General features: G+C 44.8%; 1 non-coding gene across 1 annotated transcript; it reads left to right on the top strand.

Annotated features, from left to right (window-relative positions):
• Positions 1 to 1,010: 1,010 nt before the first annotated feature.
• On the top strand, positions 1,011 to 1,090 carry trnar-ucu (transfer RNA arginine (anticodon UCU)). The gene is given in 2 exon segments: positions 1,011 to 1,047; positions 1,055 to 1,090. It is a non-coding gene; the product is annotated as a tRNA-Arg (tRNA).
• The last annotated feature ends 14,861 nt before the right edge of the window (positions 1,091 to 15,951 follow it).

The raw sequence follows: 15,951 nt of genomic DNA, 5'->3' as shown, positions 1-15,951 counted from the left end.
ACGTTCTGTCCAGAATCAACAAAAAAAATCCCGATCTTCCAGTCTCCGTAACTTCAACATTACAATGTGTTCCCACCCTTCAGGCTCTCTGCTTGTATTCCTGATGAAGGGCTGTTGCCCGAAACGTCGATTTCACTGCTCCTCGGATGCTGCCTGAACTGCTGTGCATTTCCAGCACCACTCAAATCTAGACACTGTGTTCCCAGGCCATCATTTCAGTCTCTGGTTTGCTGCAGTGCTCCTTCAAGACACAACACAAGCTGGAAGACACGCAACTCATTTTCTACCGACAGACCATGAAAACTTTAGGACCCAACATCAAGTTCAATCATTTTAGAAACCGTCCGCCGTCTTACACATTCTTCACCCACCCTCCCTTCCCATTAGTTCTGAAGACGGATCATTGGACTCGAAGCGTTAACTTTCCTTCCTCATCAGAGATAGACAAGAGCTGCTGATTTTGTTCAGACCTTTTGGCTTTTCTTCTGAGAACTTTGTTTTTCTCTTGTAATCGCCAGATACTGGAAGCGTCTGAATGCAGGAGGAGAATTTCACAGGAGATGAAAAGAATGGCAAGGGTTTGACCACTCCCATTCTGAAGGTACGCGAGCTAGGCTGGGGATGTTACTCTAAGCGCAGAGAAGGCTGAATAAGAAACCGATTAATGTGCTCATTTTATGAAGAGGATGGATATGTGTGACAGGGATAAGCCTGTATTGGGAATGAACAGAGTAACATAAATGAAAGACAGGAGACAAGGAGGAGATTTAGAAAGAATACTTTCACCTGTAGAGTATTGATTATCTGGAAATCATTATCTGAACATGTGGTAAAGGTAAGTGTCATGAGAACGTTTCAGCAGTCTGTAGCCGAACACTTGATGAGCCAGAGCACGAGTGGAGAAGGACCAGGTACCAGAAAGTGTGACGAGGACAGACAGACGCGAGATGGGTGTCCTGAATGCAATGCGTCAAAGGCAAACTTGTGTGCTTAAAAGTAACAGAAGGCGCGGCTCTGTGGCGCAATGGAAAGCGCGTTGGACTTCTACATCTCTATTCAAAGGTTGTGGGTTCGAATCCCATCAGGGTCGTGTTTTAATTTATGTTTTGCAAAGTGGTCAGACCAGACTCGGCTGCTCATCTGCAAAACCAGTAATATTCGTGCATAAACCTAACTGTCTCGAAACGGAACATTTTCCTCCCACAGATTTACATTATCGATGTCTATTTATGGTAGAGATCGATAAATACCTGTTAGCCAGTACGATGTTGTGGATGGGCTGGAAAAAGACATAAAATTGTTGTGTGAGCCATGATGATATCAAATTACGTGGCAGGACAGGATCGGTGTTAAGAATGGCCTCCTTCTGCTCCTTTGTGTCTGTGCCATTTCTGGCCAAGGTTTTTAAATAATCACAATGAGGACAATATGAATTAAACGCCAAATAATATTTTGGTCTCATCTCCACTTCGCTTCCCTCCCGGCTGGAATAGACAGCTCTTGTTTCAGCTTTAGATCAGACAGCGGAGGACTCTCACAAGTTCTCCTTCAGGCTGAATGTTCCTTCACATAGGTTTCCAAGTGGACACATGGAGCAAGCAATTGCATGGATGCTGGGGATTCAGGGACAGATTTCCCCTTTGCTGGGCTGGAATTCTGGCCAAGGTGATGAACGTGAATTTCTGACATTTTGAATCTTACTCTGGATTTTTGCAACTTTACGAATTAAACTGAATGTAATTTGCCCTTGCAGAACATTATTCAATCTTCACTGTGCATAAAAACCATGCCACATGCTCGTGCACGTAGTATGCTGAACATTGTTGATGTTGTGTGCAGTGTGGGTCGATGTCTCAGATGAACATGCCAAAGGAAGTTGGTGAAATATCAGTGAATCGAATTGTCTGACGAATTGAAGCCGATAGAAGGAAGATCCCAGTACAATGGCCACATAACATTGCCTGTGACCAACGCAGGAAGCCATGGTGAATGTATACAGTATTCAATAAAACCGATTTTCACCACATTTAACTATGCCATTTTCCTGAAGCTGATGCTTCATAATCGATGATCCATTATCAGTATAACCACCTCTGAACTGCGTTTCATTTCAGATACACAGAAAAAAATGAGTAATTGGGTTGAGGGGCCCAGTGGTAAGATCAGGAGCCGTTCGTCACCATTAGACGGCAGATCCAGTGGTGCAGTTAGTTAGCTTGCTGTACTTGCATGACAGAATGGCAGCACATGAACTGCCAAAGTTGTGCATTGGATTCTCGCCAGGTGTTTGTTTTACTGATACTGACCAGAGATGTTTGCAACTTCAAGCTGAAGAACAGTTTAAACCCGGAATATTACATTGCAATAAAGTGCTTTTGGCACTAATGTTGCAATGACCTGTAAGACCAGTCTGAAGTCTATCTGACCAGTATTTTGACATTATAAGCCGTAAGTTTATCCAATGATCATTTATTTGCCCTGAAGGTTGGTGAGTCTACGACTGTTGAAGACAAGGCGTTCTGCACTCTTATTACTCTCTGAGAAAGGCAGCTACCTAGGCATCTATCACCCTCAAATTACATCGATATGCCCTTGTGCCAAACATCACCATTTGAAGAAAATTCCTTCACTGTCCACCTTACGGCAAACTCTGATCATCTTTTATGTCTCTATTAATTCACTTCTCAAACTTCTTATCTCTATCAAAAACAGCCTCAAGTCCCTCAGCCTTTCGTCGTAAGACCTTCCCTTCACAGAAGGCAACATCCGAGGAAATTTCGTCTACAACCTTTCCAATGCTTTCACATCCGTCCTATAATGTGGCGCCCAGAACTCGACAAGTTTGGCCATACCAGACAAATTTCTGGAGCTGCAAAGAGATCGTTTGGCCCTGAAATTCAATCCCTCTCCCAATAAAAACTAACACACTGTGCTCATTGCAAACAAATCCATCAACGTGTTTGTTAACGTTCAGAGTTTTATATACATAGACACCGAGATCGCTCTGCTCATCTAAACTTCCAAGAATATTACAATTAGCCCAGAACATTTTATTCTTGTTGTTCATTCCAAAGTAAATAAACTCACACTTTTCCACAATAACCTCCATATGCCACCTAATCCGATCTGCGGATTATTCATGTCCGTCTGTAACCTGCAGCAGACTTCGGCACTGTTGACAACTCCATCGACTTAGTGTGTTCTGCGAATTTACTCATCCATCATCCCATGCCCGAACCCAGGTCATTTATAAAGGTGACAAATAGCAGTGGACCCTAAAAGGAACCTTTTGGTACACCATGAATAACTGAACTCCAGGATCAATATTTTCCATTAACTACCACACTCTGTGTTCTTTCAGCGAGCCAATTAGATTAGATTACTTACAGTGTGGAAACAGGCCCTTCGGCCCAACAAGTCCACACCGACCCGCCGAAGCGCAACCCACCCATACCCCTACATCCACCCCTTTAACCTAACACTACGGGCAATTTAGCATGGCCAATTCACCTGACCCGCACATCTTTGGACTGTGGGAGGAAACCGGAGCACCCGGAGGAAACCCACGCAGACACGGGGAGAATGTGCAAACTCCACACAGTCAGTCGCCTGAGTCGGGAATTGAACCCAGGTCTACAGGCGCTGTGAGGCAGCAGTGCTAACCACTGGGCCACCGTGCCGCCCACTGATCTAAACCGCGAAATCACCCTCAATCCCACGTCTCTGTATTTTATGCAACGGCCGACCGTGCATTCGTGAAAATGATATCCACCATGTTAACCACTTTACTCCTATCCACTTGTTTGTTGACCTTTTCAAATAGCTCAATAAAGTTTGTGAGCCACAACCTGCTATTCGCAAAATCGTGTTGACTGTAGCGAATCAACTTCTTCCTGCTGAGGTGATCATAAATCATATCTCTCATAACCTTTCCCAAAACTTCACCTTCAAGGAAATACGGCTCACTGTTCTATAATTTCCAGCGCTCTTCCTACTACTCTTCGTGAAGAAGGGGACAATATTTGCGAAACTCGAGTCTTCTCGCACTAATCACATAGACACTGACGAAATAACGTTGGTAGTCAAAAGTTCTGCAATCTCCTCCCACGATTCCCAGAGAATCCCATGATACATCCCATCAAGCCCAGGGGACAAATCTATTTTCAGGCTTTCAAGAATTGCTAACAACTCGTCTTTATGAATATCAATTTCGTTTATTCTAACAGATTGCATCTCAAAATTCTCTTCGACAGCATTGTCTTTTTCATTTGAGATATGATGAAAAATATACATTCGGCGCCTCTCCTATCCTCGGACTCTGTTGACGACGTCCTTCTACTGTTCTTGGCAGGCCCGAATTATATCCTAGATATTCTTTTATTCTTGAAATGACAAGAGAAAGCTTTCGAGTTTTAAATGACCCTGCCAGCTAAAAACTTTTAATGCCCCCTCTTTGCTCTGAGTAGCTCTCTCTTTTGGCCATTACTTGCTAGCTTTTAATTTTCAAGTGCCCTAACGCAGCTTTCATATTACATGTTTACATGCACCGCCTTCTCCATCTTGACAAGAAATTCAACTTGTTGAATAAAAATGGCTCCCTGTCTCAACCTCATATTCCCTGCATGACGCACACACACTTATCAAGGACATGCATGAGCGCTTACCTGAACAAGCTCCATATTTCAGGTTTGCAAAACCCCTGCGTTTACTTTCCCATCTGGTGCATCCTAACTCTTGCTGATCGCATCATACTGGCCTTTCTCCCAGCGGTACCTCATGCTCTGCGATATATATATATATATTCCTATCCATCACTAAATAAACATACCGAATTGTGGTCACTATAACCAAAGTGCTCAATTATCTCCAAATCGAACAGTTGACTTGCTTCAATGTGCAGTACCAAATCCAATATGTTTTTGATTCTTGTTGGCCTGTCTACATGCTGCGCCACGAAACAAGTGGCGCAGCATGTAGACAGGCCAAGTGGAGTTCCGCAGGGATCAGTTCTGGGTCCTCTGCTGTTTGTAATTTTTATTAATGACTTAGATGAGGGAGTCGAAGGGTGGGTCAGTAAATTTGCAGATGATACGAAGATAGGTGGAGTTGTGGACAGTGAGGGGGGCTGTTGTCGCTGCAGAGGGACTTAGATATGATGCAGAGTTGGGCTGAGGAGTGGCAGATGGAGTTCAACCCTGCCAAGTGTGAGGTTGTCCATTTTGGAAGAACAAATAAGAATGCGGAATACAGGGTTAATGGTAGGGTTCTTAGTCAGGTGGAGGAACAGAGGGATCTTGGGGTCTATGTACATAGATCTTTGAAGGTTGCCACTCAGGTGGATAGAGTTTGTAAGAAGGCCTATGGAGTATTATCGTTCATTAGCAGAGGGATTGAATTCAAGAGTCGTGAAGTGATGTTGCAGCTGTACAGGACTTTGGTTAGGCCACAGTTGGAGTACTGTGTGCAGTTCTGGTCGCCTCACTTTAGGAAAGATGTGGAAGCTTTGGAGAGGGTGCAGAGAAGATTTACCAGGATGTTGCCTGGAATGGAGAGGAAGTCGTACGAGGATAGGTTGAGAGTTCTCGGCCTTTTCTCGTTGGAACGGCGAAGGATGAGGGGTGACTTGATAGAGGTTTATAAGATGATCAGAGGAATAGATATAGTAGACAGTCAGAAACTTTTTCCCCGGGTACAACAGAGTGTTACAAGGGGACATAAATTCAAGGTGAAGGGTGGAAGGTATAAGGGAGATGTCAGGGGTGGGTTCTTTACCCAGAGAGTGGTGGGGGCATGGAATGCGCTGCCCGTGGGAGTGGTAGAGTCGGAATCATTGGCGACCGTTAAGTGGCATTTGGATAGGTACATGGATGGGTACTTGATCTAGGTTAGAAGTTCGGCACAACATCGTGGGCCGAAGGGCCTGTTCTGTGCTGTATTGTTCTATGTTCTATGTTCTATGTTCTATGAAACCCTCCTGCACACATTGGACAAAGACTGACCAATCAGAACTCCTCAAACAATAACATTTCCAATCAATATTTGGAAAGTTAAACTTCCCCACTACAACTACCTTGTTACTTCCGTTCCTCTCCAGAATCATCTTTGCAATCTTTTCCTCCATATCTCTAGAACATTTTGATGGTGACCTCCACTTGCCTGATTTTAATCTCAGCCCATTCGAGTTCAGCAGATTGAGTCGGGACCTCACCAAATATCCTTTCTGCTACCATAACACTGTCTTTGACTAAAAATGCCACATCTTCCCTCTTTAACGACTTCCCTGTTCTTACTGAAAAATCGAAACTGTGGTGCAAGGAACAACCATTCATTTCAGTGCTCCATTCATGTCTCTGAAATGGCCACAATATTGAAGTCCCAGTTAACAACCCATGACACCTGCTTTACCCCAGATGCTCCTAGCGGTGAAGTAGACAGACTTCAAACCACCTTCATCCTTGCCAGCATTCACTCGCAAACCCGAAAACCTATTCATGTCTTAACCACTCAAAACTTCCAGCAAACCGCAGCTAAAATTCGGGTTCGCAATCCGCTGCTGAATTCGTTTAAACCCTCCTGAAGAGCTTTAGAAAATTATCCACTCAGGATATTGGTACCCTTCCGGGTCAGGGGAAGACCATCTTGTTTGTAGAGGTCCAACCGACTCCAGAATGAGCCCCAACTATCCAGATATCCAAATCCCTATCACCTGCACTATCCTTACAACCACGTGTTCATCTGCTCTCTCCCTATTCTTTCCCTCACTATAACGTGGCATGTGTAACCAATCAGAGAGAACAACTCTGTTTGATCTCGATCTAAAATGTCACCCTGGATCCCTGAATTTCTGCCATACATCCACATCAATTTTATTACATATGTTGTTAGTGCATATGTGAAACATGCCCTCGGGCTGCTCCCCCTCCCCTTAAGGATCCTGAAAACACGCTGCGAGACATCACAAACCTTGGTAACGTGGAGGTATCACATCAATCATGAGCCTGCCCTGTACCCACAGAAACTGCAATCTGTCCCCCTCACCATGTAGTCCCCAATAACTATTGCGCTCCTCCCCTCTCCCCTACCCTTCTGATCACAGGGACAAACACTGTGCCAGAGATCTGTACCCCATGGCTTACCCCTCGTAGGACATCACCCCAAAAAATAACAAATACGGTATGCTTGTTACAGATGGGCACAGCCAAAGTGGATGCCTGCACTGGCTGCCTGTTCCCTTTTCGTCTCCCGACTGTATACCATCGATCTTTTTCTTGGACCTGAAGTGTAACTGCCTCCCTATAACTCCTCTCAATTCACCTCAGACTACCCAAAGATCCAATGTTCAGCTCCAGATCCCTAAAGCTGTTGCCAGGGAGATGGAGTTGGGTGCAATTCCCATAGATTCAAATGTCAGGGACATTACAGTAAACTCTAAGCTCTCATATTCTACAGGAAGAACATTCAAATGGCCGACCATCAATTCCTAATGTTCTGAATTCACACACACACACACACACACATGTGTGTGTGTGTGTGTGCGTGAATTCAGAATATTTGGAATTGGTTGGTCGGCCATTTGAATGTGCTAGGAGAAAGTGAGGACTGGAGATGCTGGAGGTCAGAGCTGAAAATGTGTTGCTGGAAAAGCGCATCACGTCAGGCAGCATCCAAGGAACAGGAGAATCGACGTTTCGGGCATAAGCCCTTCTTCAGGAATGAGGAAGGTGTGTCCAGCAGGCTAAGGAGGAGGGACTTGGGTGAGGGGCGTTGGAAATGCGATAGGTGGAGGGAGGTCAAGGTGAGGGTGATAGGCAGGAGTGTGGTGGGGGAGGAGAGGTCAGGAAGAATATTGCAGGTTAGGAAGGCGGTGCTGAGTTCAAAGGATTTGACTGAGACAAGGTGGGGGGAGGGGAAATGAGTAAACTGGAGAAACCTGAGTTCATCCCTTGTGGTTGGAGGGTTCCCAGGCAGAAGATGAGGCGCTCTTCCTCCAACCGTCGTGTTGCCATGGTCTGGCGATGGAGGAGTTCAAGGACCTGCATGTCCTTGGTGGAGTGGGAGGGGGAGTTAAAGTGTTGGGCTATGGGTGTTTGGGTTGGTTGTTCCGGGTGTCCCAGATGTGTTCTCTGAAACCTTGGGCAAGTACGTGGCCTGTCTTCCCAATATGGAGGAGGCCACATCGAGTGTAGTGGATGCAATAGATGATGTGTGTGGAGGTGCAGGTGAATTTGGGGTGGATATGGAAGTGTCCCTTGGGGCCTTGGAGGGAAGTAAGGGGGGAGGTGTGGGCGCAAGTTTTGCATTTCTTGCGGTTGCAGGGGAAGGTGCCGGGAGTGGAGGTTGGGTTGGTGTGGGTTGTGGACCTGACGAGGGAGTCATGGAGGGAGTGGTCTTTTCGGATCGCTGATAGGGGAGGGGAGGGAAATATATCCCTGGTGGTGGGGTCCGTTTGGAGGTGGCGGAAATGACGACGGATGAAACGTTGTACATGGAGGTTGGTGGGGTGGTAGGTGAGGACCAGTGGGGTTCTGTCCTGGTGGCGGTTGGAGGGGCGGGGCTCAAGGGCGGAGGAGCGGGAAGTGGAAGAGATGCGGTGGAGGGCATCGTCGACTACGTCTGGCTGGAAATTGCAGTCCTTGAAGAAGGAGGCCATCTGGGTTGTATGGTTTTGGAACTGGTCCTCCTGGGAGCAGATGCGCCGGAGACGAAGGAATTGGGAATATGGGATGGCGTTTTTACAGGGGGCAGGGTGGGAGTCGGTCGGTTTAGAGTAAATGTCCGTGTCGATTCGGTCACCCGAGATAGAAATGGAAAGGTCTAGGAAGGGGAGGGAGGAGTCTGAGACGGTCCAGGTGAATTTGAGATCGGGGTGGAAGGTGTTGGTCAAGTGGAAGAACTGTTCAACCTCCTCGTGGGAGCACGAGGCAGCGCCGATATAAAGTGAATGAACTGTTTAACCTCCTCGTGGGAGCACGAGGCAGCTCCGATATAAAGTGGATGAACTGTTCAACCTCCTTGTAAAGTGGTTGAACTGTTCAACCTCCTCGTCGAATGTTCTTCCCGTCGAATGTGCGAGCTATATGTATATACATATGTGTATGTACACATATGTATAAAAGTGTGTGGGCGTGCATGTATGTGTTTATATGCATATATATTTAAACGTTGCAAAAGAACATTCAGTAAAACAGCATTTATTCATAAAAATATCTGATTTTGTGGAGTGTTCTGTCCTTGGGAAATACCTCAGTTACTTAAGACCAGCCATAAAGACTCCCTGAGTGAATATCCATCACTCACGAGAGATACAGAGGTGATTTTTGAAGTCGATGACGTTTGACATGTTGCTGATCCTGCGCTGTGTTAAATTCTGGAAAGGACGTTTAGCTCGTATCATATTACTAATTTTGCTGCAAACTCGCACAGTCCATTAAAGCAATCCAAAAGTTATTAGGTTTATCTCATTGGACATTTTGCCTGTTATCAGAAAAACTGGAATAGAAATGACAAAGCTGTTTTTAAGTACTGCTATGAAGATTACAGAATTCAAACAGGAATTATTTTCGTGTCTTGTCACTAGATATGGTTGCGGGAGATGAGTGAGCATCAAATGAACTCACTCCCTTCTCTGTGATTGCAGCCAAATTTTCTAATGCAACAGATGAAAGAACAAAGGTGCACACATCGGCAGGTCAGTTCCAACTCACGATAGTGTAGTTTCACTTTGATTCTCGCCATCTCCTAAAGTATTAGCTGAATGGGGAGATCAGGATCCTGAAGGTATGCTGAGACATTGCGCAAATTATTCCCATACTGTTGGCATCACTTTATATCATAAATCAGTTATGCAGCAGACTGTGCTAACCGGCTTCCCTTTAATGCTAAGCTATCACAAACAGCTCAGTTCTTTTACAATTTATAGAAGTTCACGTAGAACAAGCTGCTAAAGCTTTCCTCACAATCAGCTCATTCTACACTTAGTCATGCTCAGTTGCAGGTGTTATGAGGCTTCTTTCCAATTAACGTTAAGCAATTAGAGAGTGTGCACGTAACGTGTACCCATTCTGGCCGCCCAGACTCCCTGTCCCGGTGAAATTCACTCCTTGTGTGTCTGCACGCATCTTTACAAATATTTTAGAATCAGCTTCTGAATAATTTTTCCTGAGAAAAAGTAAGCATTTTCGAATTCAATAGCTGTAGAAAGAAAAAGAATGCGAGCTCCAAACTTCTCTTTATCATTCATCGCTGGTTTTCAAGTTCTGTACTCTAGATATAGATCCATCCGAATGAGGGAATTTCCCTCTTGTTTACTCTCACCAAATTCACATCGCCTAGAAACCATCTATACGGACACAACTCAGTTTACCTGGTGTCACGCCACATGATCTATTCGTCTTTTCCACCATCCCATGATACCCCGCTTTGTCTTTTCAAATGGCATTATCCCCCACTACATTGTTGGCTTCCTTTCCATTTTTCTGTTTCCAAGTAAACGCTGTCCATTCTTCCTGACGTCTTTTCATTCCAGTCATCGCCATCCATCTCTTTTATCATCTCTTTATGTCCCAGTATAGTCCATGTTGAGAAAGGATGCTGGGGCCAAAACAACACATGAAAACCCGCTGTAATGCTGTATACTACAATTACCAATGTAGGGAAAATGGGAGCTAGTTCAGTCAAAAGTGAATCCGTTGGTTGTTGCACAATGGATCAATCACTGATTGGGTCGTGACTGTTTTTCCTCACTTTTCTCGCCTGTCTGAACATGTGCTAAAGCAACACAATAAGGGAACATGGAATGCCTACGGTTCAGAAATTACCTATTCGATACAACAAATGCACACCAATCCTCCTGGGATTAACCCTCACAGAACAATTCCTTACCCTTTTTCTCTTCATTTGCTCCTGAATAAGGCAACTTACTGACAGTCGACCCAGTTGTCGGCAAGTCATATCTCTGGCGCTGTGCGGCAGCAGTGATAACCAGTGAGCCACCTTGCGGCCCTGCACAATTATGCAAGGCACATTCGGACGCGTTTGAAATGTCAAAGACGCTCGACTTGTGTTGTTGCCCTTATCAGGAACAATAAATCCAGATTCCCTGACCAAGAAATTAACCCAAACCACAGCGCTTTATGGTAACCACTGGTCGACCAGGAAGGACGGCATGTGCAATTGCGTCTTCTCTTAACAGCATAGGTTTCTTTTCCTGCGATGAGAAATTCCTTCCAAAAAAGAGTGTTTGTGACACCGTGCTTTTAGAGCACAGAATAATACATTATGTCAGTGCCAGTCATCAAACATCCAAATATTTTCGTTTCCAATTTCCACTCATTGGCCCACAGCCTGACGTCTGAAGTGTTCATCTGAACGAGACTTTCCCTGCAAAGTTTTAATCTCCAATGAACCAGTGAATGAGTCTGAAGTCAGATACCGTCAAATTTGTTCATGAACTGCGGGAGAACTGAACCTCATTATGACCCCTAGAGGGAACTATACAGACACATCTTTTGAAAGTGACAAAGGCCTCAGGAGAGCCCAACTTCCGTAAAATGAGGAATTGACCCGTTTGGCACTTCTTTCTTCATGACTCGCTTTAAAACCGATTCTGTTTACATAAGCAGAGGGGTAAACAGGCGGGAGTCTATCCCTCAAGGACTGTCCCAATCGGAAATAATTGGTACCTGCTAAACGTTGACTTCTCCAAATCTGAGGCAGCCTGGCGAGCTGTGGTCTTCCAACTTCCTGCCTGTTTAAATGGATTCCAGCAGATTCATGTCTCTACATAAGGAACAGAAGCATTCAATCGCATCCCTGTACGTTTTCGTCCCCCATTGTTTCACCGTTACTTTTCTGCTTTTCATGAATCACGTTGTTCTTCCTGCCAAACGAAGGTATTCTTCGCATCAGAAGCTTGTCATCCTCATGTTCCTCGAAGGGAAAACACGTATGTGGACTTCCAAACTGAAACAATTGGGGCCTGGGGCGGGGGCGGGGAGGTTGGGGGGGAGGGGGGGAGTTCTGTCTATAAAATGACTTCCAGATATTCCTTCAAAAATAATACTAACAACACGGAGAACGCACCTTCGGATGCTTGCTGCAATAGTTGCAAGAAAATTCAGCAAGGCTGTAGTGTGAATCGAGGTTACAACCCCGAGCTCGAACCACTAAGCTATGGCAGCACTAACATATGAAGCGTTTGGAGACTGACAAAAGATGATGACCTCTAGCAGAAAAACTTCGGTCATCTCAGTTTTGTGATACAAGCTTCGTTTTGTATGACATAATACGACTTGAAACCCACTTCTTTGATCACTTGTTTGATATAACACTTTGTCAGCTTCCCAATATCTCATAATGTGACAGGGATCAACATTTGTTTAAACTCACACAAAGTAAAAGCTTTGAAGCTTCTTTTATATAAAAGGCACGATGTAGTATTGATACCAGCTTATTACCCTTGATTTCAGCATGTATTGCAGTTTTTCTTAATCACTTGGTGAGTAATTCCTTTCCTTTTGCCTGGTGCGATTTACGTTGCCACAGGAATTCGTAATTTATGGCCTTGGTAGGTGACTTTTAGGCACCAAACTTGAAACAGTTCAAATCGAACATGCTCCGGAGGTTGGAATTCGAAGGAATGCAGAATATTTGAGAGTGCACTCTAAAACATAATCTTGGGTGTCGTGTCCACTGGCTGGGTTGGAATACTATTGACCAGCTCTATTTGCTCTTGAGTGGGCTGGAGGACATGACAGTGATAGGTAGAGGGAAGACAGTCAAGAGATTTGTAGAAAATGATGAAAAATTTGAAATTTTGCCACCCGGTGATGGGTGAGCAACCAGTGTTGTGAGTACTCCCACATGCTGGAGAGGTATTGGCAGACCTCAGGATTACATCATTGGGTGAATAACCTGCAACTCCTTCCCTTCTACCATGTGGGAGACCTTGTGGAAAGATAAAGCTGCGAAGGCAGGCCGCAGTGCACGTTTGGGAAAATGGGCGTTCGTAAAAATGCCATTCAGATAATGCACAACGAAACTGTGAACAGAACGCAAGTACACCTTTGAATAGAAGCAGTAGGAGTTAGACCATAAAACATAGAACATAGAACATTACAGCGCAGTACAGTCCCTTCGGCCCTCGATGTTGCGCCAACCTGTCATCCCAATCTGAAGTCCATCTAACCTACACTATTCTATGTAAGTCCATATGTTTGTCCAATGACGACTTAAATGTACTTACTGTTGGCGAATCTACTACCGTTGCAGGCAAAGCATTCCATACCCTTACTACTCTCTGAGTAAAGAAACTATCTCTGACATCTGTCCTATATCTATCACCCCTCAATTTAATTCTATGCCCCCTCGTGCTCGCCGACACCATTCTTGGAAGAAGGCTCTCCCGGTCCACCCTATCTAAACCCTCTGATTATATTATATGTCTCTATTAAGTCACCTCTCAACCTTCTTCTCTCTGACGAAAACAACCACAAGTCCCTCACCCTTTCCTCGTAAGACCTTCCCTTCAGACCATGCAACATACGATTAAATCTCCTCTGCACCTTTTCCAAAGCTTCATCATCCTTCTTATAATGTTGTGACCAGAACTGTATACAATAGTCCAAGTGCGGCCGCATTAGAGTTTTGTTCAGCATAACCTCATGGTTCCAGAACTCGATCCCTCAATTAATAAAAGCTAAAACACTGTCTGCCTTCTGAACAAACTTGTCAACCTGGGTGGCAAATTTCAAGGATCTCTCTACCTGAACACCGAGATCTCTCTGCTCACCGACACTACCAAGCAACTTACCATTAGCACAATACTTTGCATTCCGGTTGTTCCGATCAAAAGGAATCACCTCTCACTTGTCCGCATTAAACTCCATTTGCCACTTCTCAGCCCAGCTCGGTAGCTTATCTATGTCTCTCTGTAAACTACAACATCCTTCATCACTATCCACAACTCCACCGACCTTAGTGTCGTCTTCAAATCTACTAACCCACCCTTCAATGCCCTCAATCAGGTCGTTTATAAAATATAACGAACAGCAGTGGACCCAACACCGACCCTGGCAGTATACCACTGGCAATTGGACTTCAGGATGAACATTTCCCATCAACCACCACCCTCTGTCTTCTTTCAGCAAGCCAATAACTGATACAAACTGCTACATCTCCCAAAATCCCATTCCTCCGCATTTTGTGCAATAGCCTACTGTGGTGAACCTTATCGAACGACTTGCTGAAATCCATATACACAACATCAACCAGTTTACTCTAATCGACCTGCTTGGTCACCTTCTCAAAGAAATCAGTTAGGTTTGTGAGGCACGACCTACCCTTCACAAAACCATGCTGGCTATCCCTGAACAAATTATTCCTTTCCAGATGGTTATAAAGCCTATCTCTTATAACCTTTTCCAACAATTTACCAACAACTGAAGTGAGGCTCACTGATCTAAAATTAACAGGATTGTCCCTACTCCCCTTCTTGAACATGGGAACCATATTTGCTATCCTCAGGACTCATGGCACTATTCCTGTAGACAATGACGATTTAAAGTTCAATGCCAAATCCTCGGCAATCTCCCCCCGGCTTCCCAGAAGATCCTAGGATAAAGCTCATCCAGCCCAGGGGGCTTATCTATTTTCACACTCTGCAGGATTTCTAATACCTCCTCCTTGTGAACCTCAATCCCACCTAGTGTAGTAGCCTGTATCTCAGTAATCCCCTCGACATCATTGTCATTTTCTAGACTGAATACTGTTGAAAAGTATTCATTTAGTGCTTCCCCCATCTCCTCTGACTCCACACACAACTTTGCACTGCTATTGCTGATTGGCCAAAATCTTACTCTCGTCATTCATTTATTCCTTAAATACCTATAGAAAGCCTCAGTGTTTACCCTGATCCTATCCACCAAAAACTTCTCATGTCTCTTCCTGAATCATCTGAGCTCTCTCTTTCGGTCTTTCCTGGCTACATTGTAACCCTCAAGCGCCCTAACTGAGCCTTCGCCTCTCATCCTAACATAAGCCTTCTTCTTCCTCATGACCAGACAGTCTACTTCCTTCGGAAAACACGGCTCCCGCTCTGGACAGCTTTCACTCTGCCTGACAGGTACATACTTATCTCGGAAACACAGTAGCGTTTCCTTGAAAAAGCTCCACATTTCTAATGTGCCTATCCACTGCAGTTTCCTTCTCCATCCAGTGCTTCCTAAATCTGGCCGAATCGCATCATAATTGCCTTTCCCCCAGCTGTAACTCTTGCCCAGTGGTATACACCTATCCATTTCTATGTCAAAAGTAAACATAACAGAATTGTGATCGCTCTCACCAAAGTGCTCACCTACTTCCAAGTCTAACAACTGGCCGAGCTCATTACCCAGTACCAAATCTAATGTAGCCTCGCCCCTGTTGGCCTGTCTACATACTGTGTGAAAAAGCCCTCCTGCACACATTGGACAAAAACTGACCCATCTATAGTACTCGCACTATAGTGTTCCCAGTCAATATTTGGAAAGTTGAAATCCCCCGTAACAACTACCCTGTCATTCTCACTGCTATCGAGAATCATCTTTGCTATCCTTTCCTCTACATCTCTGGAACTATTCGGAGGCCTATAGAAAACTACCAACAGGGTGACATCTCATTTCCGGTTTCTAACTTCAGCCCATGTTACGTCAGTTGACGAGTCCCCAAACATCTTTTCTGCAACTGTAATACTGTCTTTGACCAACACTGCCACAGATCCCCCCTCTTTTACCTTCTTCTCTGTTCTTACTGAAACATCTAAATCCTGGAATCTGCAGCAACCATTCATGTCCCTGTTCTATTCATGTCTACGAAATTGCCACAACACCGAATTCCCAGGTACCAACCAATCCTGTAAGGTCATCGACCTTACTCCAGATGCTCCTGGCGTTGAAGTAGACATACTCCAAACCA

The sequence above is a fragment of the Chiloscyllium plagiosum genome, unplaced genomic scaffold, assembly GCF_037043375.1.
Source record: "Chiloscyllium plagiosum isolate Xiang-an unplaced genomic scaffold, Cpla_swu_hap1 HiC_scaffold_51, whole genome shotgun sequence".
Taxonomy (NCBI): Eukaryota; Metazoa; Chordata; class Chondrichthyes; order Orectolobiformes; family Hemiscylliidae; genus Chiloscyllium; species Chiloscyllium plagiosum.
The sequence above is the reverse complement of the archived record's forward strand: the minus strand, read 5'-3'. Positions and strand labels throughout refer to the sequence as shown.